Raw genomic sequence first — 25530 nt, 5'->3', positions numbered from 1 at the left:
CAAACATACAAACAACGGACACAAAGTACAACCAGACCCGAAACAATTATTTGTGGATCGCACAAATAATTGTCACGTGTGGGAATCGAACCCATGACCTCCCGACGCAGTGGTTGCGGGGTGGCGACCTAAACCACTGCGCCACGGAGGCAGTCATGAGTCAGTCATTTTGAAATCAACACATCGCAGTGATTTTACTCTATGTACGATTGATAAAAATGAGATTGAATTTATAATATTCTACATACAAAATATACTTACATATTATTATGCGTGCTCTAAAAGCACAGATAAGTACAATACGTGTTTTTAAAAAGAAAGTCAAAAGAAACTACTCGGGCTGCCCAGCCATCCGATCTTAGATTAGACAATCCGTTAAGGCGATTTAAAGTGAGTTTTATCTGAGAGTACTTTATATTTGAGATTTCTACGTCTGCACATTGTAAAGCCCTCAACGATATGTGGATTATTACTTAGTTTATTTTACTTTATTTTTAGTTACTAGCTTTTATCCTCGGCTCTGCTTGTTTGGGACTTAACGTAAGAAAAGTATACCACGTATTTTTAAACGAACGTCGGGTAAATAGATAAGGTATCCAAGTTTATTTCAACGTGATAGCATAAAAAGTCGACAGAGCTACTTTAAATTTCATAATATTAATATAGATATTAAAATTTTTAGAGAAAATATGCTCTTGCAAATATTGCTTGCTGACCTGTGCGGCTCTAGTGGCGTGGAATTTTGGTAAAGCTAAAATCGATTCCAAAAATACCCAGTCAAAGAAGATCCAACGTTACACATGAACTTTATACATGTAATTTTTTCAAAGCAAGTAAGCAGTGCAGCTTTGAAATCATAATATAGACAGAGAGACTTTCTGATCACATTTACTTTCGCATTTAGAACATTGTTGTTAAAATTGCCGTAGCCACGATATGTTTTGGGTATTCTGACCGATATTCGAGTATATGTGCAATGTATGTGATTGTACAGTGTACTACAAAATTTGAAATAGTGGCAGATAGCCGTAACATGCGAGACTTTACAACGTACATGTCATTCACAATCTACGACACGCCACGTTCGTATCGAGTTATTGGACAACTTGATACAGCGTTTCTAACTGTTTCGTATTTGATTGATTGTTTTACACTTGATTTACAGTTCACAAGTTACTTAGAAAACTGATGAAAGGCCTTCTTTATCTACTTATAATTAAGCTACATAGTATCTAGCACGTAACATCATAGACACAAGAGGCAAGATTTTCCGCAAAAACATTGCCTGACAAAAATGTGTAACTATCTGTCACGCTTCGATTTGAAGATCTGAACATAGGATATATGAAACTTTTTCTATGAGCAATGAAGACGGTTATCAAAACATTTAAACTCTCGCGTTGCATGTTTAATATATAATAGCAATTAACGCGAACACGCATTTTATCTTGAAATGCCTAATAAAATGCGTGTGAATGAAGACGGTTAGCTAAATACCTGGAAGGAAACGCTAGTTCTTTTAACGGGCATCGGCCCTTCAAGATTTAGGAAATCGTTTCGAAAACGTTCCTACGTGCGTAACTTTAGCTTTACGGTAATTCGAGAATGACCCGATAAAGAAAAGGGATGTTTAATGTTTTATTAGACACCCAAACAACGCTATTTACTTTCTTATTGAAGATAAACCTGTTGTTTATACCTACAGTAAAAAAGTATGCGAAAAATGCAATAATTGCTTTTCTTGTAAAAGTTATCCTTTACTACTTAGCAAGATCTTACGTGACAAACGTATTTTTGAACATATTCGCAGCTGTAAACTCAACCCAACAAAAGAGCGATATTTTACATACCACCTAAATCGCAAAAGCAAACACCAGTATACAAAGTTGATCGTTATTTACCAATTAGCAGGGAGGATATACATAGTGACCTATTTACATATATGCCTGCAGGATACCATTTAACAAGATCCTTTTTAAACAGGTGTATCGGTATTTACCTTCCTCATCGTATCGCCCTCTGAACACTTTGTTTTCTTTTCCCTCTCTCACCTCCCATCCCACCTTAAACCATTTTAAATGCATTAAACAATAAATCTTCCAATTTTGTACGCGATTAATCACAAGATTCCCGAGATTTTAAGTAGCGCTTCGAGTCCCCTATATTTATATTCGCAGATAACATTCCGGCCAAATTATCCAGCTAATTAAGCGTTGGAATTTCATGTTATCGAGTGTTTCGTTAATAAATCCTCCTTAGAGACGCCAAGTGATCTGTTCCCGTATAATTATTTGTTAAATTCAACCAAGTGGTTTGCTCTAATTACGAAGGAAAATTATACAAGATCGCTTTTGAAGGTTGAATCAACTAAATTGGTGATCACTCACTCGTCTCACTCGTCGTTCATATAATTGCCAATATTATTATTGGATACGAGCACTTCACAGCGAAACTTTGTATGAGATTTTAATAAAAGCGCCCCGAGGTACACATTCATCTATATTTAAATCGAGAAGCTATATTTTAATATTCGTTCATATTATCCAACTTTGGGTACAATTTATTACGTTTTCGTTAAATAAAATTACTTTCGGTAGCTTAAAAGCAAACATATTATTTAATGCGAGTTGTTTTTATTCGCTACATGGTTAATTCATCGTGATGTATTGTTAAATTTTGGTATGCTGTGTTAATATGATTATATAAATAAAAAGTCTTTAACTGGTGTGGAAAAGAATCATAGTAGTTCGTTTTACTTTCTTTTGGTATAAATCTTCAAGTAAACATGACCCACATTTTGCAACCATTCAAAACAGTAAACAGTGAGTTAGATTAAATAAAAGAGCGTCTTTATTTAAAGGCCTTTATAAACATTTTCACTGTCAAATACTCCCTCAGCAGCAATGTACATAACGTTTCACATTTACGTCCCAAAAGACACACAGTATACCTATTACGAGGTTCTACCGCCGCGTCGCGTCGCGCTCCAACGAAAAAACTGTTTCCACAAAATTTACAGCGCGAGTGCACCGCCTCCCGCGGCACGTCTGACGAACAAATAAAAAGTTCGCCCTTCACGTTGAAACGCGAAACGCGACGAAATGTATTATGGAACCTTTTCCACGTCGATAAGTAAACGTTACCCTTGTCCCTACGAGTTATGAACCCTCCACAGAAGGGTATATAAGCGTATTTTTCCTGAGGCCCTTCAATACGAGCTCTTCTCTTTAGACGGATTACATCCAGCGGCCGAATGACAGAGTTAGCAACTTTAAGAGCTATTAGGATAATGGGATTGAATCATTGTGTCATAGCGGTATTATCTATCTTTCTGATTGAGACTTGCCCTCCAAAACTATCAACAGGTAGTCGGCAAGTTGTCGTTCTGAAGTAATTGCTTATCGATATTGGGCGCACCGAGTTGACCTATTTGGGAAAATGAAGTTTGTGGACTTGGCACCCGAATAAACGTTATTGGCTAAATAAAGGCGAAAACGAAATGAACTTTATTCCGCAGTACAATCATACAGTTATCGGAACAGGCTTGTTTGGTGGACCTTTCACGCAGTGCTCGCACATTCGGGTGGCGCATAATTGAGAAGGCCGAGTGTCGCTTCTAAGCATTCGACCGTCTGTTTGCATGGCCTCCCCTCGGGCGCCCGGAAATATCGATTGTACCTGTTGTGCTCTCAAACCGAAGAGCGCACCCCACCTCGCCTGTGTCCAAATAATGGAAATTATTATTTAATTGGAAAAGTACGAAGCTTTGTGGGTTTTGAGTTTGTCCACGTCAAAAACGATAAAAGTTACAATAAAATAAAATAATTCCTAAATTCTCAACTCAGGATTGGTTAATTTGTTCAACAAAGAAATATTAACGATAACCTTATTTTATTTTGAGGCAACGTCTCATAGTCAAAGACAAAATAATTACATTTGTGTATTTCGTGTCTCAAAAAACTTTTCCAAAAGTGAAAATACATTATCGTTTGCGTTTTGCCATATTTGTAAATTAAATTAGACACTTGTATTTTTGGGTCAGTTACAAACCGAGTCTTAAATTGATCTCATAACATAATACATTGAGTTTTATTTCAGTTGTATAATAATATATTATTGTCTATTTAAATAACGTTATTTATACAGGGTGTCCCAAAACTCAACGATAATCCGAGACAGGATGAAAGGCCAAGTCATACTGGTTCTAGGAAAAATAAAAAAAAAATCCATATTACTTAGTTCAGCAATAAAAGACATTTTTCAAAAAAGTTAAAATTCCACCCTTGGTCGCATTTTCAAGTCCTGTGATCACCAATGTCACAATTTCGCTGCGTTTTTTTTTATTTCGTGATCTTTATTAAATATGCTATTAATCGTAAAACAAATTAATGCACAAAACATCGTTAATTTTCTAAAAAAAAATAAGTTTTAGTGAGTCATGGTTCACAAAAATATCGTTAGTTAACTTTGACGCTTCATATTAGAAAAAAAATGTACTACACTACCCTTGGCAAGTTATTTCAAAAGTTGGCGCATTTAATCAAGATTACAAAATGGTGCAACACTTGCCACTTTTCTTGCCAATAAAAATGTTATTTTTATTTGAACGAAGCATGTCCTCACAGATGGATCGGACGCAGTGGTTGAATTTTATGGCCTCATCGCTCCCCCGATCTAAACCCAGAGATATTTTTGACTGGGAATGCATAAAAGAGAAAGTCTATTCGAAATAAATACAAAGTCTATCAGATCTTCGCCAGAAAATTGACACAGCGTCAGAAGAAATAATACCAAGGAATTTTGCACAACTGGTGAAAAGGTCTTTTTTAAGGTGTTGCAGAGCCTGTATTCGTGCCAGAGGAAAACAATTCGGAATTACTTTAGTTTATGGAGAAAAATTAAATAAGAACCATGGGTCGTTCAATATTTTTTTTAAATTATTAATACCTATTATGTTTATTACATTAAATATTGGTTATGGACTAACTCAATTACCTCTTTACTAAAAATAATTGCTTTCCTCTGGCACGAATACAGGCTCTGCAACGCCTTAAAAAAGACCTTTTCACCAGTTGTGCAAAATTCCTTGGTATTATTTCTTCTGACGCTGTGTCAATTTTCTGGCGAAGATCTGATAGATTTTGTATTTATTTCGAATAGACTTTCTCTTTTATGCATTCCCAGTCAAAAATATCTCTGGGTTTAGATCGGGGGAGCGATGAGGCCATAAAATTCAACCACTGCGTCCGATCCATCTGTGAGGACATGCTTCGTTCAAATAAAAATAACATTTTTATTGGCAAGAAAAGTGGCAAGTGTTGCACTATTTTGTAATCTTGATTAAATGCGCCACTTTTTGAAATAACTTGCCAAGGGTAGTGTAGTACATTTTTTTTCTAATATGAAGCGTCAAAGTTAACTAACGATATTTTTGTGAACCATGACTCACTAAAACTTAACTTTTTTTTAGAAAATGAACAATGTTTTGTACATTAATTTGTTTTACGATTAATAGCATATTTAATAAAGATCACGAAATAAAAAAAAATGCAGCGAAATTGTGACATTGGTGATCACAGGACTTGAAAATGCGACCAAGGGTGTGGAATTTTAACTTTTTTGAAAAATGTCTATTATTGCTGAACTAAGTGATATGGAATTTTTTTTTTATTTTTCCTAGAACCGGTATGACTTGGCCTTTCATCCTGTCTCGGATTATCGTTGAGTTTTGGGACACCCTGTATACAGCTCAGAAACTATGCACTCCTCGGAGTCATGTCTTATTTCACGAACTATTTAATTCGCCACGATATTATGATGGAGTTTGAATTGAAACCTGTAAAATGACAACTCATTTTGTTTATACCTGGAATTTTGTCTGGAGATATTTAACCAGTAAATACGTTACCATGGAAACGAAACTTACCTTGATATCAAGATTTCAGTTGAGCCTAGTTACGAAACAAATTTAATCTTGCTTGTAAACCAAAGTAGTCATGCCAAGCCATCAACAACAGTCGACAATTTCATGATACCACTTCGTAAAAATTCTCAGAAGTCACGGTAGCCGGATTATAGGCTCTTATCGCAGCAAAAGTTAGTATTTTATTTCCATAATCGCAACTCTTGCCGTTTCCTCACAAATAATCGTGACGGGTAACAGATAAATCTTTGAATCCGTTTAAAACGCTTGTTATGTCCGCTAAGGGATAAAAGTTTTTCAATTTCCATTCAAATCTCGAGTTGACGACTCTTACCACCAAAATATTGTTCGGCATCTTCTCGCCATAATACTTGCCAAGTTATTCTAAGCGGCTCTTTATTTTTAGAATGTTATTTGACATGGTTTTATGTTTCAAAAGTCGTCTAACATTCCATATTTATTATGCTTTATCATCGCACTCGAATTGAACTGTTTATTTGGACATTTATTCGTGTGTTTCATAATGAAAGGTTACGTGTTTATCGTTTTTTTATCGGTGTTTCATAACAGCTCGTCATTAGTACAAATTAATAACTACATTTTATAATTGTTACAAATCACGACAGCAGGCAAAGTGCACTGGGAAAGTGATGGAAGCCTCTAGCAGAGAGAGAAACGACCAAGGCGTAGGGTGCTATATCTGTGGTAATTATGCTTCTTAAATTCTGTTAGATGTATGTTCTGTAGATAATATTACCTTATATTTTCAATAAAGTCTGCTATTATTGTTGACACGCCTTTATATCACGCCCCGAGCCACTCCGGTACGTTCTTACAAACTTCCCTTGCCCCATTCACATCCATACATCTTGACATACAGGACTTATAATCATATAATAAAACCTTATAGTTCCTGAAAGGTCATAAAGTAGGGTTAATATAATACCAAGTGCGTAGCCTAAGGTAGCAAATTCTAGAAAGGCTAAGCCTATAAACATAAATTGAGAAACCAAGAGTAGTTTAATAGAGGTAGTAAATATTGTTCCACCGCACTGAAGCTTTGGTGCGAAGGCTTGTATAACATTGATATTAAGTAAATAAACCAGAGTTATACTGAGTTTAAATACCTCTGTATAAGCGAGATATCGTTAAACTTTGTATTTTTTGCTCTCTACTTTGTTTGCATAAAATATGCATTAATTCGTGCATAATGACATAGTAGTTACGGTGACTAATTAATAAAACTCAACAATTAGTTACTATATGTCGTCTGGGAATACATTTTTCTAACTGGTGGTATATTCATTAATTGCAACTTTGATAGGACAAAGGTAAATGAAGTTAAATGTTGTTTTTTATTACTCGTTGGCAAACTAAATTATTTTTTGTTGACAAATGCTACTTTTTACATAGACCACTCCAGGTTGTATTTATCTTGATAATTTAATATTTCCTCAATGAAATAATCTATAAAAAAATATAAACTATAATGACATTGGCACTAAACACAGTAACGAAAGCTCCACGCAGTGCATTCCCAAATTCCAAAGCGGAATCAGCAGCTGGCATTAGCATAAAACAGGACCACAGCTCTACGCCCCCTTTCATCCAAAATAAAAAAAAGAAATTGTACTAATCCAAACGCACAATTTTTCCGACCCTCAATTGTAATCCTATCAAATCGGCTCCCCATTAAGGCTGGCCAACGTTTTAATGCCGAAAAATCGTCAATGCTCAAAGATACGAGATGAAATCCCGGCGGTACTCTAGTTCCTCTCCCTTGAGTGCACTGAGCAGTAAAGTGTCTCTTGATTCGATGCTTCGACGTGTAAAAGTCCGTTCAACAGGACGTGAATACCTAACGAGTACCTAGATGTAGACTGTTTTAATGGTTAACTGCTGGTTAATTGTTGGTTCTTAAAGCAAACAATAATAGTAAAAGAACAATGGTCAGCTTCATGCCGTTTGTATAAGTATCGGTTAACTTTAAAAGTGTTATTTTAGCAATTATTTTATTACATTTGCTGTACCTATATTTATCAGATAGGTTATCCGAGACTTATCTATAATTTAGTAACACTCCTTGTAACGTTTTACGTCATACTCAGGGTATATCGCATCCTTCTGTTATATATTATTTGAATGTTACGAGGAACACCTCATTCTTCACTTTGCTCATCCAATAATCGTGATATTAGCTCCAAGCATGTTAAAAAAAAGTAGCAATTATAAAACGACGTGTACAAGCCGCAATAATTTAAGAAAATTAATTGGCCATAGTTAAACGGAAACGATCCAACCCACACAGACGTAGTTTCGAGATATTTAACTTTAAAGTTCAGATCGTATTCCGTCATTGATTCTCCACTTTAAATTTGGGGACTAACTCAGGACTATAACTTCATGGTGGGTTTGAATTTTACTTGGATTGTTTTCGTGATATTAAAATTTTAACTTCAAGGAGTGTTTTAATAGTGTGGGTTGGATCCTTTCCGTTTAACTATGGCCAATTATGAAATCTTTTTTTTTAAATCACACATTTCATTGCACAATTTGTAACGTTTTGTTCTACATATAATTGTGAATATTATCAAAAATAATTCAATTCAAACACAACAAAGTAAAATTCGATTATAATCCCCACAATCGGCCTAAATCCTGGATGGATAAACGTTATAATAAAAACTATACGAAATATTCCGTTCTATATTGTTGCTTCAGTTCATATGTTGGCTTTTTGTAGCTATGTTTATACACAACCTGTATAAATAACAGGTAGAGTTACCCTCAATAATATCCGCACCCTTCTATTACATATTGTTTTCTAATACGATTGAGTGTGTGCGTGTCGTGTCAATGACCTCGCAAACAATTTGACTGATTCATATTACCACTACAAAAAAAATGTAAAGAATACTTTTAAAATAAAAAAATAAGGAGCGGCTTTTATACTAACTCATTATGAGTAAAATATTTAAAAAAAGAATGTGTACTCAAACTGGCAACATGCAGTAATTCGTTAATTTTAATTGTATACGTTCCACAATAAAGTTCAAAATAAAAAATAATGAACGTTACCACCCACTCCTAATGTAAGTATGTAGTTAGTTTTCATAACGCAAGACACATTAAAAACGTAAAAAATGTTTAATCCTTTATGGGATCTGTACTGTAACTTTACATTCAACCATAACTCTATGTATTTAAGATCTAGTTTACCGTGCTATTGTACAATCGAGCTAAAACCTGGTTGAAAATGAAACAATCGTCTACAACTTGAACAATAATACAGAAATAATAACACAGAATATTTAAACTACTGATAGGAATAATTTGTTATTGAAAGTCAATTGTTTTAGTATTCCCAGTATTAAGCTGTTATGACTAGATATTGAGCACTGGCCTAAATTATCTCGAAATAACAATAAATTCCGAAATTCGCGAAATTAGTATCAAAGCATTTCTAAATGTAATTTATTGGATGCGGCCCATTGATCTTGGTAGCTACACACGATGCTCAGTTCAATGAAATGTACCAAAATTTTATCTCATAAAGCGCAGGGGGCCTGCCATGTGCACAAAGGCTAATACCGTTGTGGAACAACCCCATATTTGCCAAGCGTCACCCCGTGACGACGCACCCTATCTGCGCACACAGCGGCACACAACCCATCGGCTATGGTAATGCATTATTTTTGCTTCAACTTTCAATTTATTGCATGTCATTCACATTGCTTCAATTACCAGCCTTATACAGACAAAATACAGTTTTAAATTCAATGCGGTGAGTTCAAAATTGTATATTACTTTTTTGATTTATGAAACGGTGACATCAAAGGTCATGTCTGTTTTTTTTGGTTTAGACTAGCTCACGTTTGTCTTTGTAAATATCAAATACTGTAAGAAAACGTTGACGTGAAAGTTTCCCCAAGGACGCTTTATCGATAGAGCGAACAGTTTTTGTCGGGTCCCTTGATAAACAGCAGCTACTTCTTTATAAGTGTGATAGTGCAACTCAATGGAGAGAGAATAAAGTTTTACTGTACTGAAAGAATGATAAGGAGTGCTTTGTTGTATGTAGGAATAAAGATAACATTTTTATTGAACTGTATTATGTTTATAGATTTATACAGAAACAAATCTTTTGATTTTCAGTTTACAACATATTCCACATTTCACTGTGCCTTTGAAAATTTTGACATAGTAATTCCAAACACCTGAATAATAATCTCTTCGGTGAAGAAATTCTAGCATCAGTTTGGAAATATGTATAAGACTTGAACTGACTGGCTTTTTTCTGCACTATACTTAAAGTAACACTTTAGTTAACTAACGCAAGTATCCTCTTAAAATTAATAGCTCTTACCTTCCTCCAAAGTTGATCTACCGAGTTCTCCCGGAGCGTAATGGTATGTCTCCCATCGTCTCCAAGGACCGAACTTCGAATACCTCTACCTAACCACATTGATTGATCGATTTGGGCACAGGGAATTTAGCCTAAGACCTATCAAAATATCGTCCAAAATCTTACCTTGTTCTCAGAAGATACGAAACTAAAAAGCCGTATTTCCTTACCTAACATAAGAGTTTAATGCAGTTTCAATTTTTTTTTATCCACATTTGGCTGTTGTCAAAGCTATTAGGCCTCTAATAGATATAGTACAATAGTTCATGATATTTTGAGCTGATTTGAAAAGTATAAAAAAATCTGTCCTTTCAATAAATTAACATTAACAATATGTCAGCACTTCGATGTCCGCCGTATTGGACACACAAATTATCTTAAATATCGACGGAACTTTACGTAAAGGTTTTCAACATTTTTGTTAGTTTCACAGCTATTTTTCCCCGACTCACGTTCAATCAAGACAAATAAACACTATTCGTTTTAATTACGAAATAAATAAAATTCCCATTACTCTTGTTTCATACAAATATTGGTCTGGAATATTGAAAACATCTGTATCACTGAGAGCGAAAAATAATTTATATAAAACAAAATAAAATTGATATGCCTAATTGAACATAAAATGTACTAAATGTTATTTATGTCTAACATTTATTAAGATACAGAATAAGTTTACCTATAAATAGTCCTGCTTGAAGTCTGTATACGGAGTTTTCTTTCTCTGCTACAAAAACAAATGTGACACATAAAATATGATCTCAACAAGCTATCGTCCGTAACAAAGATGATTACATAGATAAACTATATGACGTAACTATAATATAGCCTCAGCATGTGGCGGCTTAAATAACAACTAAATTCACTATTACGAGGTTCGTAGAAAGCTCGATTACCAACAATCGAAGTACCTACTTTTCAATAAGAGAGAACTATTGAAAGCTAATTTTATTCGGACCATTAATTTCGGGCTATACAACAAAGTGAAATCCAATATTTATTCGAGCATACTTCACGAGCAGTCGGTCGCCAATGAGCTGGAGTGACGACATACTTGACATTACGTTAAGTGACCGTACAATAGCAGCTCCCGGCTACCGTATTGAAAGGACACAAATCTCAGCATTTATTACGGTTATCAAGGTTTTTACGGGCGACCCCATTCTCCCGTTAATGGAATTTTCTTCCTGAAGCCATTATGTTCTGTGTACACAATAATAACAATGTTATTAAGTTATTAATCAGACGAGTAATAGGTATATTTCGGGTAAATAATAAACGTTGCCGAACAAAATTAGGTTGAAAGCTAATCCGTACGTGCTTGGTAAAAAGATAAAGTGGGGTAATTTTTTGCTAAGAATGTAGTATGGCCATTAAGTTACGGTTGGGAGAAGAGATTTATGAAAGGGAAACCCAAGGGATAACATTAAGAAGCCATTGGTCATCATAACCCGCCCATTTGCCACTTCGGAACAAACCTTATAATGTTTAGGATGACATACGCAATAGCCAATACACTTCTTCTACATTGCACTCACAAAGAGGTGATTGTCTCCCTTCGTAGTAGCGATGAAATGATTGAGTATTTAGTCAAACCTTACTAAATAGAGCTTTAAATTTAGCTAGTTAGTTATACCTTAAACTGTAGATACTTGTGCACGGAACATAATCGGTGTAAAATTGACTGTTTTACTAAAACATCACTTTACATGGGTACTTTTTCTAGCCATGAATATAAACTTACCCTTACTTTTAAAACGACTATTATGTCAAAAACTCCATCACTCTCCGATCACACTTTCTCTTCTAAAAATAGTTGTTAGTTTCAAAAGAATCCTCGCCTGTTGCTCTCGAGTAAGACAATGTATCGTGGCATCTCTCGGGGCCAGTAGGGCGGCACTACACCGACACGGTAACATGCACTCTGCGTAACGACTTGCATTCATCCTACTGCTGCATACGTATGAAAACTATATACATGTATACTTACATAGCAGGCAGTGGACTACATCGCAATTATTGTGTTGTGTGTAATTCAGTTTCGTAATGCAGTTGAAATTTATTTCGTTTGGAGTTTACTATACTACTTATATTTTTGTATCGTTAGCTAAAAACAGTAAGAGAGTCGTTATCTAAACGCAGCGTATAACGCTAAAAAGACTATTTAATGTACAAATAAAACCTCAAAGTTTCTTAAATCATTAACAACAAAAACAATTATTCGTTAGGGAATAATTGTAATCAATAACGAGCTCAGCGTACAAAATTGCTCTAATTACGAACGATTCATTTGTCGCCTTTAATAACACAGGCGGTAAACAGCCTGATAATTTCAACCAAAATTATACGGCGCAAATCCCACGTACCAAATCTCAGGCGTCCTAATTCTGACTTCTAACACGCCGTTGGTACAAATCCCTTATTATAATATACAGGTGTATGCGTAATTTAAGAAAAAAATGTTCGTAGAAATCCTCCCCATCTTTCCCTCAATGGAAAAGTCATGTTTTACCTTTTTACCCGAGGCCTCGCTTCGTGTATTCTTTTCAATTCGCAAGTTCAGCTGCACTGGCAAAGATACGAAATAAAAAAAGTAATTAACTGGCACTAATGTACTACGGCAGTTGATGTAAAAAATGAGAAAAGGGACTTCATTACGTAAAGCCTCGTACTGTGCCTATTCCCACGGTATAAAATTGTGACTTGCGTTATAATTATGTGACAACGCGAGTATGCGAATATTTTATTATTTTACTCTGAAGCTTTTAGTATAACTAAATATAGATACAGCTCTTTCACGTGGATTCGCGTTGCGTAAACGTGATGAGCTGATAGTGATTGTATTATTGAACCCATCTCAGTCAAACAAAGAAAAGATAAGACTTTATGAAAGCAAAGAATACTTGTGACGTTAAAGCAACCTTCAAAAACAGTTCTCAGTTGTTACAAAGCGTTTCTTTGTTATTAAACGTGTAGGAGGCAAAGATATCTGCCGGAAAGTGGGTAAATATCAGGGATCACGGCCATTTCCACCTTTTGATATTCTAAAAGAAAATACCTATCTCAAAATCTTCGTTAAACGTGGCTCAATTCAGAAATTGATACCCACAATTTTTCTTAAGGTTCTAGCGTTAGAAAATTCAGGAATAAAGCGACGGTAAGGCGAGAGGTGAGGTGAATAGCCGTAACAATAATTCACGGAATGAAATATAGTCCAACACCCGAACCGCTCTGTTCCATCAACCATTCAGAATACACGTAGGTGTCCAATAATTTATGAGCGCGGTAAAATGCTTGATGTGTTTTTTTATGTTTATTTTGTGTTATCTATTAAATGGTTTCGGGTGTCCTCGGATACGGATAAAGCGCAGATTGACCAATTAACTCATATTTGTTTACACAATCGTTTCAACACATCTTTATTGATGCACGTCTATGTGTGCATTACATATAGTAATGTTTTGATCAATGCTGCAGTATTCCACGCACGAAATTATCTGGTCAATGTTAATTCTTTTTTTTAACCTAGGTATACTGTCCCATTGTCGGGCAAAGGTCTCTTTTCCAACGGTCCGTATTTTACATTTAACAAAAATATGTTGATCCTTGTTTTAGGTCAACCTACGACTATACCGTCTTACGTCATACTACTGGAACTGTCGTTCTGAACCCACCATGTAACTCAAAGTCAAAGTCTCTTCTTGTAATATTATCATCTATATTTCCAAAAGCTATCTCAAAATAATCTAAATTCCGAGAATCCATGTTGTCCAATACTCGACCTCAGCGATCATTAATGAATGAGGCTCATCCCTTTGCAACCTACCTTAATAACCTTGGCAAAGGATTGAACATTAATTAATTATTACACAGGTGGACGTTGATCCTCTACGTTTAAAGGGATGTGCTTGTACAATGATATACTGCTTTAAAATACTCAATTTAAAAAAAACTAAACGTACAATGAGTGATATAAGTAATGATTAATAAACGTTCAGAATATCAATTATTATTCCCTTAAAATAATCGGATTCATAATCACTAATAAAACAGGTTATCTTACAGCACGACAGGCAATGAACAATTAACAAAAATGTCTCATAAATTAAACTTCAAAAAGGTAGTACCAATATTATAATAACTTGCAGATTAATGAAATGAAACCATTCAAATACCTAATGTGTATGCAAAAGTACCATCTTTTTTAAATAAATTAATTATATTAATTATTAAATAAATAAATTATTAACGTAAATTTTGCAAACGAATAATTATCAAAACTGATAATATGCAAAAAAAACCCTTAGGCAATTAGGTGTGACCCTGTGAAATATTTTTTTTTAAGTCCCAGCATATCATTGTCTGTGAAACAATAAGATTGAATGTAGGTAAAAGCTAGATCATAATAAAAAACGAACTTACATTTCATTTGCTTTAGCTAAACCAATTATTCCGTAAAATCAAATAAACCGCAGTAGAATCCGTAAAAGTAGTTTAATTGTAACAGTGCTTCGTTGAGTTCACTCGTTGCGGTTTAAATAGTATTCATTTGATCGCTGCTATTTGTTCCGAACAAAGGATTTATTCGAAGCATTCATTACAACCAAATACTAATCACATTTATGCTGTTTACAACGACGATTTAGTGTTATTTTAAACGCGTTAGCTTCACTTATTAACCGACGTCAATAAAAGGAGGAGGTTCTCAATTCGACTGTTTTTTTTTTGTTTCTTTCCGTAATCCATTTTCCATTCTTTTTTCTTTTCAAATGGTAGTTTTCTATAATTTAAACGTACTATGTTATATTTTAGCAACTTTTAAGATATCATATTTGTGCCAAATACCACACAAAGTATATAACTTTAAACTAATATCTAAAATATACTAGGCAAAACTAGAGTATAAGGGCCAGTTCTCCAATATACGACCAAGCATCAGATAACGTATCTACTAAAAAAATCTGATAAGCAACGTTTACTATTTAGAAGTGAAACAGGCTTTAGAATCGCAACATCATCGCATTCTGCTGCTTCATCTTCGAAGACTTACACATGCAAAATACTGGCACATAGTCTATTTTCAATAAGGACACGCACACAGCACATGTACATGAAGTGGTATGCTAATGTGAGTGTGTGGAAGTGCAGATAGCTGATACATCGCCGGAGGGCTCCCTTCCTCTACACCATCCGCTCTACACAAATCTATTAGCCTGATTATGAACAATATTCTAAGACATTGGACTTGCTAATATAATGCTTCGCTATTTCATTTTAGAACGTATAACAAAGGCTTGTATCGGTGCTTTGTATAGAAAACGGTTTACGCAAAAAGTGGCATCGCCGTGAAACAAAACGTAATTATTAGATAAAATTTTAGATTATTATAATAATCTGTGTGTATATGATCTATTAAAATGTATGCAATTGGTTTTAATTAAAGCTTTAATTAGAATGCATAATTGGAATTATCATAACGCTATAATAACAAACTGTAATTTAAAAAAGCGTCTTCTGTATTAATTTTAGCTGCAGTCCTATCTGGCCATTGATATATTCAACATGGGTCACAGTTATTCTAATCAGACATCAGTCGTCAATTCATGCGCTGATTCACGTGACACGGCCTCCACACAAAGGAATTGAAGTAAACTGTTTTATAATGCCACTGACACTGCGCTGATGTTCTTTAAGTGGCTACCGGGTTTTGTATCGTAAAAAATCCCACGCCCTATTCTTACCTCAGAAACTCAACTTGTGAAGATTTGCTTTTGTGTCTGTGTGTTAATTTAGGTGACTAAAATTACGCAATACTCGTTGTCTGACTCCCATGTCGCATAATATTTTGTTTAATGTTATAATAATATGTTAAATTATAGACAATAATAATGCTTATTATTTTTTCTTAATATATACCTAGGTAACCGGGTTGTGGCGGTTGATAGGCAGTAGCTTCATGTAAAATTCTGGTACCCAGCTGCATCCAGTGAGACTGGAAACCGACTTTATCATGTTTGTAAGAATGGCTGGGCTGATAAGACTTTCGTGTTCTTTTAAAACAAGATCCTGTGGAGCTTATAATACTCTCGTCATAAAAATGGCTCACTCCCCTATCACATGGGTGTGAAAGTCTATTACAGATATATTTAGTTCCGCCTACTCAATTTCTAAAATTAGCCGCTGTGTTACACCTCATATTAAATATGACATTTAGTACGTAAATTATTCTAGAATTCCTAAACACAAAATTATCTGTAGGTGTATAATTATTGATAATTTATCAATTACAAATCTAAATGGTTCTAAATGTTCCGACCTTTAAAAACTAGAATCAAATTCAGGTACAAATATATTTTCTTTAACAAAGCAGGTATTTGAACCCAATTAATAACTTAAAGGTCAATGCTAATGTTTTATCGATTCTATAAATTATTAACAGAATTAGTGTTTGGTGTTATCTAACTTTTAGAATATTATTTCATATAAGTATTGTTAAGTCTAAAATATGTAACTGTTTTGACTCAGCCATCAATGAATAATATTTGGGTATATCAGACAAAGAGAGAAGCAGTTTTCCTAGCGTATGTTGGCTACAATAGGGTGTATTATTTTAGAATATTATTACGTTGGAATTTCTGTATGATACTGCCAGCTTTGGCAGTACATTTTAAATGTCAAACTCTCGATACTCGACAATACTGACTGTACAAAATTGCCCTACAGAATACAGTTATTCTTTATAATGGTTGGTCAATAAAGTAGGTAACATCCTTTGAGGTTCTATTATTTTGTAACAAATATATTGAGGCAAGAAAAAGCAGTGTAAATACAAAACACACTTTAAAATAAAGCAAATATAAAATGTACCGAAACATCGTGAACATATCTAATTCATAGTACTTGTAACGCAAGGTGGTATCCTTATAAATAATTCGTGGGCCTCTCGTACATCCCTTTGTTGCGTATTACTTTTAACGTCTCAAACACTCCCTCAACTGAACGCGCTCAATATAAACATGGTTTAACATCAAACGTATGTTATAACATGAAAAGATTCCCTTTTATACATAAAATGATGAAATACCTCACAGCTTATATAAGTTTATAGTTTTGTATAGTATTATAAAGAAAGAAAAGCTTGAAGGGGAATGGAGAAGTAGTTACGTAGCTTTACTTTAGTGCAATGGTTGTCGCAAGTTCGATTCTTGGAAAATCCTTTGTCTGACAAAATCTTAATTTTTAGCTGTAAACAAATCTTATATGTGACTATTCTGCTTTTAGAGTTATTACATAGCGTATTAGCTGTTAAAACGATATTAACGTATAAAAAACATTTAGTGACTAAGCAGCGTATAAAAAGTTCAATATGATAAGACTGGCAGTAGGTAGACACGTGAATTGATGAATGCCAAGTAACCACAACTGTAAGCAATAAATTAAAGAAATACTCAAGACTATAATACGACATAGAACAACAATATATGAAGTGGTTTCCTAAATGTCACATTTATTTACGAGGCATTTATAAACTACTTTACTGCAAAATATACCAAAAACACTACAAACTCAATGCATAAAATCAAAATAACTTTCTTACATTAGATTAGGAACAAATAATCTCGGACAGAGAAAGGTGAAAAACAAAAAGAATATATTTCCCCGATACAAGGAAAACATAAGCCAAATATATTGTAATAGACTCAACAGAGATACAACAACGATATATAGCTACAGTTAGTACAACGAATGTGCCGCTAAAGTAAATAACAGCTAACCCAATGTACCGTAAACTTGAACGTAGGTAAATAACAAACACAAAAAGTAAACAAAGTTGATACAATTTAGTGTTCACATCTGGTACTTGATCAATATCCGTGTCCTTGACATTAGAGCAAACCACTCGCATCCGAGCTCTCAATACCTATTCATATCTCGTTATTCAATATTCACCCACCTTAGCTCTCCTCGCGAATATTTCACCACAGGTATTCGATAAACAGTCGTAGCACAGCACTAGTCCACGCACTAAATAATTCCGTTTAATTCAATATCCTCACACACTGGAAATATTTTCGTAGCGTTCTACAGTTGTCGAAGTGCTACGGGCTACGCGCGCGTAGCGGACGGTCGTAGCAGAACACGCGAGCGAAGCGACTGGCTGCCCTGCTCGAACGCGGACACGGATTGCCGTACACAGTGTACTTTGTGCATAGAGAGTTAATTTCCTTTGCCGCACGTAGTACGGTTAGATTAGTTTTATAGCCACATACTACATCCAATAACAAAGGAATAGCTAATAAATTAGTTTTCTACTTAGTCTTATTAAGAGTAATAAATTAGCAGACACTAGTTAGTACTAAGTATTACAATATGTTTTCGGAACTTTATCAACTATGGCTCTAATATTTCTGCTTGCATGAGCATTCCGTATATGTTTCTTCATCTTCAAATTGTTTTCAATTATATCATTTAAATCTACAGGCTTTTTAAATTAAAACTTTGAGTAATAAACATTCCGAAAAAAAAATCGGCAACACTTATATCCTTCTATAAGGTTAACAGAAAAATTGTCATTTACAAAGACTTTTCAGAATAATCAAAAAGTTTAACCAATCACTGACTCAAACACAAAACAATCTTCAATCTAACATTCATTCAGCGTTTCATATTCTCTGCACTCAATAGTACTCTGTGCGTCAAGGAGTGCTTCTATGCGCAGGCGCGTGTGACGTCAGACCCCCGGCCCCCGTCCCCCGCGGGCGCCTCACGCCCCGCGCCGCCCACACCACGCGGACTGCCACCGACTGCACGACGACTGCTACATTCATCACTGCTACTACAACGTGCAGTGGAAATAAAACTCCACATCACGCAATACATTTTGACCAAGAAGTTTACACAACTTTTAAAAAATATTTAGGAATTTACATTTACGTTTTGGGTAAGAAAATCCGAAAATATGTAGAATCCTATCAAGAAATAATAGTTTTGATAATTAATTATACTAGTATCAATTAAAAATAAGCACTAAAGCACTACTAACTACTACTACTAAGTTTAAAATGTAAGGTTAAACTACTTAGCTTCTTACACAGAGAGTTTTTTCAATAAGTTTTGTTTTAAATGCAAATTGAATCCTTTACTTTTTCTACGCATGCTTGTATTCTTTGCCAGCGGCAATATCAATTCTACATGTAATTCATTTGTTCTTTTTTAAAACTTGTCGTTTGTGTATTTTTCTTTCGCAGACATAGACAATCAGATATTCCTTTTTTTATTTTAGCAATTATTTACAAAATCTTTGTGAAGGAAAATAATTAGCGTTTAATTTATTAATAAAATTAATTGATGAAGATTGTAAACACACTTCTGAGAATTAGTTACATTTTCCTTGTTTTTCATTGCGAAAAATAAATAACAGTTTTTTTTTAAACTTTACATTTGCACGTTTTATCTTGAGGAAATGTTAACCTGAGTACATAAATAAAAAAGGTTTATTGTGTCACATTAAGGCAGCCATAGATTGTTTGGTTATATTTTCAGAAGTACGTAGTACTCGCAACTTGTTTGACGAAATGTATGAATATGAATGAAGTAAAATAAATATGTAGAGATGTAGTAACAGTGCAAAGTAGCAAGTTATACTTTGATAATATATGTTTTGTATTAGTACTTTACTAATGATAAATAGATATTTGGGGTTATAATACAAACACATTTGATAACATTTTATTACTGTCATTTTAACGTTGGAATATTTCGTAACATTCATATTTGACGCTGATAGATGGACAAGTCTTCACATTTTTAATATTAACTATTAACTATAAATAAAAAGATCTATTAAAGAACAAAAGCAATTAATTTTCCACACATAACAAAGTTCATTAACCATTAACTTGACATAAACATCAGTATAAACTTACCTATACAAGGTGCATACAATAATATGTAACGGAGCTCGGTAGTTACAAGGTGCAATTACATTTATCCCGTCAGTGAGGCGAGTCATCCGCACGTGTTGTGTCTCACAGACACCTACAATTATATATAGACCACTTTATATTATATATAGTATTATCTAGTGTAGCAATATGTTTATTTGAGTGCTTCTTACCTGTATATATCGCATTATGATGTTAGTATTATTGATTGGTATCATTGGGTTTCGGTTTTCGTTAGTTCTTGTTAGATAATTTAAGTGCATAGTGAAAGTTCTCTTGGTTTAAGATTTTACATCCGTTAAGAAGCAATACAATGACGCCACAGCTAGTGTCTCAAGAAGGTCACTGAGAGACTCTACAGTTAGCCTGAGGTGTGGGTTCGTTTATCATTGATATAAAAATTTGAGTACCTAATCTACAGATTTTAAGAATTTGGTTGACTTTTGTGATAGTTGTTTGTGCGTTTGTAAAAGACTTAATAGTAAGAATATTTTCTCGTCTGCAGGTCTGTTTGTTGGAGACATAAAAACCTTTTATATTGTTATAAGATTAATATTAAATATCACAATTAGATTTCAACAGAAATAATGAAAGCAATTACCTACATAAATCGTCTACGACCTACTAACTGTGTAACACGGAGATATCTAGAACACATATATAAGACAATGCCCTGTTTTTGGCATCACAGTCAATAACAACACATACATCTTACGACATAACATAACTTTATGGATACTTACCAAATGTTACGAAGATATCTCACATTGTTTTTAATTATAGTCGTAGTTTGTAGTAGTTTTAGTGGATAGAAAACGTAACTTATAAACTTTTGCGTTGTACGATAAGTATTTTATAGTATTTGAAAATGCAATTGATCATTTATCTTTCTTAGATTGATAAACGATTTGACGCACGTTACCACTGGCTGTCGTCACAAACTGATTGTATGCGATCAATGTACCCTGCGTCGAAATAAAATGTTTTATTGTCTTAAATTCAAAATATTATCTATTTCCTAAACCTCGTACAAAGTATTTCAAATAGTTATATATCTTATATTTATATAGTTATATATCTTTATAACCGTTTCGGAAAAGCTTGTAAATTAATGTATTACTCTATAAGGATATAAAGCACTGTATAATACGAAAACTAGTAAACGCAAGTAATTTAGTATAGTGACACAACACAGTAAAATCTTTTAACAGCGAATTCAAACTAGATAAAATAAAATTACTGAAGCAAAATATACGCGAGTGTGAGTAAAGCAATGTATTGTATATGGTGTCGGGGCGCAGCTAAGCGGAATTCTATGAAGCTCATATAAAGGAAGGGACGGAAAGTTTTCTCTGAGAGCCCTTTCTATTTGGGGTTGTCATTGCACCCCCGCTGTTACACTGACCCTCTGCTTGTGACAAATGGTTTAAGTTATAAACTTATGTTGTGTTTTTTATATTAATAGTGTTTTGGATTGATTAATTTGAATGTTTTTTGTTGCACTCTATTGTAGTGTCCTGCTTAGTTGCTACGCCGTCGGTGTTGCGTTGGTTTGCCAATTTTGTAGCAGAAATCGAAATCTTGCACTATTTTTTACTATTAATATGCTCCATAAATGCGTCAATTATAAAATGGATCATAAATATTTATTTATTATTTATAACTAAGGTTTTTGGATTGTCTAGCAGTGTGGTGCAATAAAAATTATTCAGTATTTTTTTTTCTTTTTTGTTAAATTGAGCTCAGACTAAGCAAAGTCTTTAACCTTATCCATTATAAACTATCAATTAGAGTCTCATGCGATAAATCTGAATTATAAACTTTGTTATTTATTACTGTTTCAAAGTTTCTAGACTTAATGTAAAGTAAAATAAAGTAGAAAAAATGGATAGCGTTTTATTAATGTACGACAACATTCAAAACTATAACGTCGACAACAGATTTAGAATAACAGGAAAATAAAAATTACTGCAGGTTCGTTTAACAGACGAATAATAGAAACATTAAGAAGCTAGGAAGAGTAGAATATACGATTACTATAAACACAGTACTTAATTAATATAAATAGTTTCTGTATGCATATTGACTGGCCACTATTATTACTGTAACTGGTGAATACAGGTGTGCCAAATTACCTCAAGCACTACACTATTACCGATTCGGACAATATTACCTGTGACGAAATGGTTAGTCACTATCACCTAATTCCGTATCACATGTCACGCAATATCGAAGTTTTAAAAGAAACTTGTGTCATTTACTTTGCTCGACTATTAATTGTGATCAGTAAACGATTTGAGTGTTAAGCAAACCTTGACGCGTTCATTCTATTGATGGGTGACCGTCTAGTGGTATTTGTCATGGGTGTCTCCGTGCTTCGGAAGACACCTTAAAAGTCGGTTCCGATTGTTGTCAATTAAGATAGCAACCGTTAGCCACGTCAAAGGCCTGCTGGCGACTTGAATAACTTTAACACTAAGTTGACCACTAACGATAAGAAGAAGAAAGTCTATTACTAATTAGTTCAAATATGATACGCTTTATCGAGATCTATAAACTAATAACTTCCCACAGAATACGTTCTCACTTTACGATATTTGCCCTTCCCACGTCTTCATAACACATACCGAAGTCGTAAAATGGTAAATGCGGGTCAATTCTGTGCGTCAACAATAATGATCATAACTTCTATATTGAACAGGAACACAAAGGCAATCCTGTTCTTGACCTCAAGCAAATTGAAGTAAAAAAGAGTTCAATGACCTGTAATAAAGGTGCACTGGACTCTAATGGACCACAGCTAAGATGGCTAAAAAAATGTAACTTACTAGCTGACCAGCGCAACTTCGCTTGCGTCACATAAGAGAGAATCTATACTAATCTATACTAATATTATAAAGCTGAAAAGTTTGTTTGTTTGTTTGAACGCGCTAATCTCAGAAACTGCTGGTCCGATATGAAAAATTCTTTCAGTGTTAGATAGCCCATTTATCGAGGAAGGTTATAGGCTATATATCATCACGCTACTACCAGTAGGAGCAGAGTACCAATAAAAAATGTTACAAAAACGGGGAAAAAATTGGCTATCTATCACTGAAAGAAATTTTCAATCCGGACCAGTAGTTCCTGAGATTAGCGCGTTCAAACAAACAAACTCTTCAGCTTTATTATATTACATAGTACATAGTATAAGATTACGCGGCTTTCGGAAGAAATACGCCTCTGACCGTACGACTTTTGAATCAGTTCCAAGGCACCGCTGTAAGGAATAAAGGCATAAAGCGCGTTATACATTTATTTAATGGGCCATTAGTATCGTGACAATGTATTTTCTATCGTAAACCCTAACATTACACACTTTGCTTGCTAAGTACTTTGAGCCTTTTACTCTGGTTACTTCGCTATTTTAGGCGGAAAAGGTATTGAAATGTATCCATAACTTAAGGATTTTTTTAAGATTAAACTGAGAAAACCGAAATCAAATGTTTGTGCCTGGATTTGTCTATTAAACACAATAATAATATCATTATATCGTTCAAAACTAAATGTTTCTGAATCCATTAATATTATTTGAATCCAGACTAGCAATTGAAAAGTGTTTTTGCCGTTTCTTCTCACGAGCAACAGCTTTTCCCGAAACGGTGGTAGATTTATAATACTATGACGATGACGATTTCAAATACTTGTCAAAAGTTTATGAAATAAAACATTTTTGACTAAAACTTTGACGGAACTTCTATGAAGTCTTGAATAAATTCTCTATGATAAGTAGCTCGATTCTCTACTTCTATCGACTACCGACAACCGACCTGCCATCGAGAAATTTTGTATGAAAATCTGATCACCGCCTCTGACGGGTGCCGTAGGAAATATTTTGGCAGTACATACTAAATGTCAAAATTTCGATAGCTAGCCGGTTGTCGGTAGTCGATAGTGGCAGAGAATCGAGGTAAAGAATTATTTAAGTTAACTACAATGTGCAAGTCGTCGCTTCTACCTCGTTTAACTTGCACCACAGTTAGAACATAAAGATTGGGGGCTATTAACAGAAATGCGCCGGTGATCGCGTGACACCCCCGGGCCGGAGTCGCCGCGTCACCGTCATCGTATCAACTGTTGTCACGCGCTATCAACCACTGTTCAAATACAACACTCTCGCCATCGAGATTGATGGTATACATTTATGATGCTATTCACTTTGTGTGTTTTGTTCCGATGAAGTTAATCACTAATCGATGATCAATCATGACAAAAAGTATTAAAAAATGATATTCTTGTTAACACTTGACTGCCTCCGTGGCGCAGTGGTTTAGGTCGCCACGCCGCTACCATTGCGTCGGGAGGTCGTGTGTTCGATTCCCACACGGAACAATGATTTGTGCGATCCACAAATAATTGCTTCGTTCCTGGTTGTACTTTGTGCCCGTTGTTTGTATGTCTGTAAAAGAAGAGACACGAGAGCAATTCTTAGTGCGGGAGTTGTCTTTTTAAATAGAAAAACAGAAAGAAATTAGGCATGATCACCCCTTTGTACGTACATAGATACCTATATTACCGATACACCGCTTGGCATACTCGGAATAGGAATACGGGGAATCGAAACCAGACAAGAGGCAGTAATTTAGCAGAATGTGATTTCGAAATTCCGTGAAATATTTATCCGACACAAAGGAAGATATTTGTTGATTTGCCTTTATGTTTTTTTAATTCATAGGATGAATTAAGCTTTAAATAAGCTATTTAACGAAGCAAACATTCTGAAACTATTCATACGTCATTTGAACGTCTCAATGCAATGCGGGAGCTAGAAATTCGGGTATTTTTTCCCTTCTTTCAAAGAGCTAACCCTAAATCGCTTCACGTTCTAATTCTAATATCTTTATAACTACGTGCTTTCATACTTTGACTACCTGCGTCTTTGAGTCTTCAACGAACTGACAGTTTTTAATGAGTTCGCATCACGATTAGACTGTCTTGATACACATCGCGTTCATTGCTGTGCCACTGCTTTTAAAACCTTCCTATTTTACTTATTAATGGATGTAATTAATATAGAAATAGGTTGAAAGGAAGTCCGTAAAAGTAATTGGTATTATTTCGTCTTTTGAAAAAACCTGTTTGGATATTTGTTTGATCCATATTGATGTTTTTAATGTAAAAGTTCTGTCTTTTTGTTTTTATTTTACGGATAATACTTAGCGACTTAAAATGAAATGTTATAGGGCGATAGTACATAATTATTATGGGTTTTTATGTGA

At 34.4% G+C, this 25530-nt stretch overlaps 1 protein-coding gene across 7 annotated transcripts in view; it reads right to left on the bottom strand.

The window, feature by feature from the left end:
- The window catches only part of Liprin-gamma (liprin protein kazrin), a 115641-nt gene extending 97146 nt beyond the window's left edge, over nucleotides 1-18495 (bottom strand). For all 7 annotated transcript variants that reach the window (XM_076121694.1, XM_076121696.1, XM_076121697.1 and 4 more), the window contains exon 1: nucleotides 18283-18495. The gene's annotated coding sequence lies outside the window, so the exon portion shown is untranslated. The remainder of the gene's footprint in view (nucleotides 1-18282) is intronic.
- Between the last annotated feature and the right edge of the window lie 7035 nt (nucleotides 18496-25530).

The sequence above is a fragment of the Anticarsia gemmatalis genome, chromosome 13 (assembly GCF_050436995.1).
Source record: "Anticarsia gemmatalis isolate Benzon Research Colony breed Stoneville strain chromosome 13, ilAntGemm2 primary, whole genome shotgun sequence".
Classification (NCBI taxonomy): domain Eukaryota; kingdom Metazoa; phylum Arthropoda; class Insecta; order Lepidoptera; family Erebidae; genus Anticarsia; species Anticarsia gemmatalis.
The sequence above is the reverse complement of the archived record's forward strand: the minus strand, read 5'-3'. Positions and strand labels throughout refer to the sequence as shown.